Here is a 5,000-nt window from a genome sequence, read left to right on the forward strand (position 1 = left end):
CAAATCGAACAAGGGAGGTAAGCTCACAGGTACGAAGAAAAGGAACCCTCGTGCGCATTGGCGGAGGCAAACTACCCAACCAAGCCAGCAGCAACCAAGCCATAGGGTTGCAAACAGACGTGCAACCCAGTACCCACAAGGGCAGGGGTAAGCCGCCGAGCCTAGCAAGGTAGGTGTGCTCCCAAAACCAAACAACGCACAAAGGGAGCAAACACGGGCAAACCAGTGACGCCATGGCCTACTCGCCCACCGCCCTCTATATTGCCTAACCTTGGCAACCATGGTCCATTCCCCACTATATGCCATGGCCTTGTGCCCATGGTCTTCACAAGACAGCATCCAAGGCGCCTGAAAGGCCAAGGGAGCCCAACCCAGCAATGCCCAGCCAAGGCCAGGCATTCCAGTGCCTACCCGGGCAAAAACGCCCAAAGCATGCCCCATTCGTTAGCCTATCCAGGCAAAAACGCCCAAAACCAGCCCATTCCAGTGCCTATCCGGGGAAAACGCCCAAAGCATGCCCATTCCTTAGCCTATCCAGGCAAAAACGCCCAAAACCAGCACATTCCAGTGCCTATCCGGGCAAAAACGCCCTAAGCCTGCGCATTCCAGCGCCCCGCAGCATGCCACCCTCCTATAGGGTTTGCGCAACCAACCCGCCTAACCACCAGTGGCAACCAAAGGTGCTGTTAGCGACGACTTCTGAAGACGCAACGAGACGCGACGGGTTTGCGCCCAGACGCGACGAGGCGATGCGGGATCTGCGCCCAACCGTGCCTACACCCGCCGACTTGATGCGGGAGCTGCTGGCCCAAGCATGCCTAGCGTGCAAGGCCTGCGTGCAAGGCTAGTGTGCAAGGCTCGTGGGCAAGGCTAGTGCGCAAGGCTAGTGCCCAAGGTCTGTGTGCAAGGCTAGTGCCCAAGGCTAGTGAGCATGGCCTGTGTGCAAGGCTAGTGTGCAAGGCTTGTATGCAAGGCTAGTGTGCAAGGCTGGTGTGCAAGGCTTGTGGGCAAGGCTGGTGCGCAAGGCTAGTTCCCAAGGGTTGTGTGCAAGGCTAGTGCCCAAGGCAAGTGCGCAAGGCTCGTGCCCAAAGCTAGTGCGCAAGGCTTGTGTGCAAGGCTACTGCGATGGGCCAGTGCCCAAGGCTTGTGAGCAAGGCTTGTATGCATGGCTTGTGTGCAAGGCTAGCGTCCAAGGCTTGTGCGCATGGCTTGTGCGCAAGGCTTGTGTCCAAGGCTTTTGTGCAAGGCTCGTGCGCAAGGCTAGTGTGCAAGGCTTGTGCGCATTGGCAGGTAGCCCACCAGCATGCACGATCCAAATGCCACTCACGCGACAACACGGTGCCAAGCCGGGCATGGTGTGCACTCAAAACCAATCAACGGACAGAGGTCATGCGTCATGGGGGGGATCTAGCAAGGCCATGGGGAAGGTCATGGAGGACCTTGGAAGCAAGCGCAAGACGAGAGCGAATCGAACAAGGGGCCAGGACGGGGCCTTGTGCCCATGGTCTTCGCAAGACAGCGTCCAAGGCACCCGAAAGCCCAAGGGAACCCAAACCCGGCCGACACTTGCAATCGCACATGCTCTCTGCAACACACCATCAATGCCGCCCAACGGGGCCAGCACGAGCAGTCCTCCGCGGTCCCCTGGCCCTGCGCACGTTTGTCTTCGAAACCGAGCATCAATGCCACAGAAAGTGCCGGGGCGCCAGCTGGAGCCATCATCCGCGTTGCCATGGCTCGCTTGGCCTTGGCTTGCCAGGCCCCGACACGAGCAATCGCGCATTTTCTTTGCAACCGACCATCAATGCCGCCCAACGGGGCCAGCACGAGCAGTCATCCGCGGTCCCCTGGCCCTGCGCACGTTTGTCTTTGAAACCGAGCATCAATGCCACAGAAAGTGCCGGGGCGCCAGCTGGAGCCATCATCCGACGTGCCATGGCTCTGGTCCCATGGTCTTCGCAACCGAGCATTCGTGACACCCGCGGGGCCAGGACACCAACCCTTCCGACACGAGCATTCGCGCATGTTCTTTGGCCACACAACGGCGCCAGCACGAGCAAAATCATCCGCGGTGCGGTGGCCTTGCACGGCCTTTTGTCTTTGGAACCAACCATCAGTGCCACGGGAAGTGCCGGAGTCCCGGCATCCGCGGTGCCAAGTCATTGCGCCCTTGGTCTCTGCAGCGGGGCATGCCGGGCACTCCCAACCATTGCAAGCAAGCAAGCAAGCAAGAAAGAAAGTAAGTAAGTAAGTAAGTATTACATATAGGGGCGGGACATGCGGGGAGATCTGCGAAACGTGCATTACGGGGCACACGCGTACCTACCGGGGCATACCGACCCCTATTGGGGCACACGTGTGCATATCGGGGCATACCGGGCCTATCGGGGCACACGCGTACATACCGGGGCATACCGAGCCCTACTGGGGCACACGTGCGCATATCGGGGCGTACCAAGCCTATCGGGGCATACGCATGTATCCCAAGGCATACCGAGTCTATCCGGGCATACGCGTTCATACCGGGGCGTAACGGGCCTATCGGGGCATACTTGGGCATATCCGGGCAAAAAATGCCCAAAACTTGCGCAACCTTGGCAACCGTGGTCCATTCCTCTCTATATGCCTAGCCTTGCCAACCGTGGTCCATTCCTCACTATATGCCATGGCCTTGTGCCCATGGTCTTCCCAAGACAGCGTCCAAGGCCCCCGGAAGGCCAAGGGAGCCCAACCCAGCAATGCCCTGCTATGGCAAGCCAAGGCCAAGCATTCCGGTGCCTATCCGGGCAAAAATGCGATTCCTCTCTATATGCCTAGCCTTGGCAACCGTGGTCCATTCCCCACCATATGCCATGGCCTTGTGCCCATGGTCTTCCCAAGACAGTGTCCAAGGCGCCCGGAAGGCCAAGGGAGCCCAACCCAGCAATGCCCTGCTTTGGCAAGCCAAGGCCAAGCATTCCGGTGCCTAACCTTGGCAACCGTGGTCCTTTCCTCACCATATGCCATGGCCTTGTGCCCATGGTCTTCGCAAGACATCGTCCAAGGCGCCCAAAAGGCCAAGGGAGCCCAACCCAGCAATGCCTTGCTAGGACAAGCCAAGGCCAAGCATTCCGGTGCCTATCCGGGCAAAAACGCCCAAAGCATGCCCATTCCTTAGCCTATCCAGGCAAAAACGCCCAAAATCTGCACATTCTAGTGCCTATCCGGGCAAAAACGCCCACCAGCATGCCACCCTCCTATAGGGTTTGCGCAACCAACCAGCCTAACCACCAGTGGCAACCAAAGGTGCTGTTAGCGACGACTTCTGAAGACGCAACGAGACGCGACGTGTTTGCGCCCAGACGCGACGAGACGATGCGGGATCTGCGCCCAAGAATGCCTAGACCCGTCGACTTGATGCGGGATCAGCTCGCCCAAGCATGCCTAGTGTGCAAGGCCTGTGTGCAAGGCTAGTGTCCAAGGCTAGTGTGCAAGGCTCATGTGGAACGCTAGTGCGCAAGGCTAGTGCCCAAGGCTTGTGTGCCAGGCCCGTGTGCAAGGCTAGTGTCCAGGGCTTGTGTGCATTGCTTGAGTGCAAGGCTTGTGTGCATTGCTCGAGTGCATGGCTTGTGTGCAAGGGTTGTGCGCAAGGCTAGTGTGCGGGGCTTGTGCGCATGGCTAATGTGCACGGCTTGTGTGCATGGCTACCGTGCAAGGCTAGTTTGCATGGCTAGGGTGCAAGGCTCGCATGCGAGGCTAGTGTGCAAGGCTGCGTGCAAGGGAAGCGTGCAGGGCGAGTGTGCGAGGCCACTGTGCACGGCGCCAGCACTAGCGAGCCATCATCCGCGTTGCCATGGCTCGCTTGGCCTTGGCTTGCCAGGCCCCGACACGAGCAATCGCGCATTTTCTTTGCAACCGACCATCAATGCCGCCCAACGGGGCCAGCACGAGCAGTCATCCGCGGTCCCCTGGCCCTGCGCACGTTTGTCTTTGAAACCGAGCATCAATGCCACAGAAAGTGCCGGGGCGCCAGCTGGAGCCATCATCCGACGTGCCATGGCTCGCTTGGCCTTGGCTTGCCGGGCCCCGACACGAGCAATCGCGCATTTTCTTTGCAACCGACCATCAATGCCGCCCAACGGGGCCAGCACGAGCAGTCATCCGCGGTCCCCTGGCACTGCGCACGTTTGTCTTTGAAACCGAGCATCAATGCCACAGAAAGTGCCGGGGCGCCAGCTGGAGCCATCATCCGACGTGCCATGGCTCTGGTCCCATGGTCTTCGCAACCGAGCATTCGTGACACCCGCGGGGCCAGGACACCAACCCTTCCGACACGAGCATTCGCGCATGTTCTTTGGCCACACAACGGCGCCAGCACGAGCAAAATCATCCGCGGTGCGGTGGCCTTGCACGGCCTTTTGTCTTTGGAACCAACCATCAGTGCCACGGGAAGTGCCGGAGTCCCGGCATCCGCGGTGCCAAGTCATTGCGCCCTTGGTCTCTGCAGCGGGGCATGCCGGGCACTCCCAACCATTGCAAGCAAGCAAGCAAGCAAGAAAGAAAGTAAGTAAGTAAGTAAGTATTACATATAGGGGCGGGACATGCGGGGAGATCTGCGAAACGTGCATTACGGGGCACACGCGTACCTACCGGGGCATACCGACCCCTATTGGGGCACACGTGTGCATATCGGGGCATACCGGGCCTATCGGGGCACACGCGTACATACCGGGGCATACCGAGCCCTACTGGGGCACACGTGCGCATATCGGGGCGTACCAAGCCTATCGGGGCATACGCATGTATCCCAAGGCATACCGAGTCTATCCGGGCATACGCGTTCATACCGGGGCGTAACGGGCCTATCGGGGCATACTTGGGCATATCCGGGCAAAAAATGCCCAAAACTTGCGCAACCTTGGCAACCGTGGTCCATTCCTCTCTATATGCCTAGCCTTGCCAACCGTGGTCCATTCCTCACTATATGCCATGGCCTTGTGCCCATGGTCTTCCCAAGACAG

The sequence above is a fragment of the Tasmannia lanceolata genome, unplaced genomic scaffold (assembly GCF_043159265.1).
Source record: "Tasmannia lanceolata isolate RefF3 unplaced genomic scaffold, GAP_Taslan_0.1 ptg000119l, whole genome shotgun sequence".
Taxonomy (NCBI): Eukaryota; Viridiplantae; Streptophyta; class Magnoliopsida; order Canellales; family Winteraceae; genus Tasmannia; species Tasmannia lanceolata.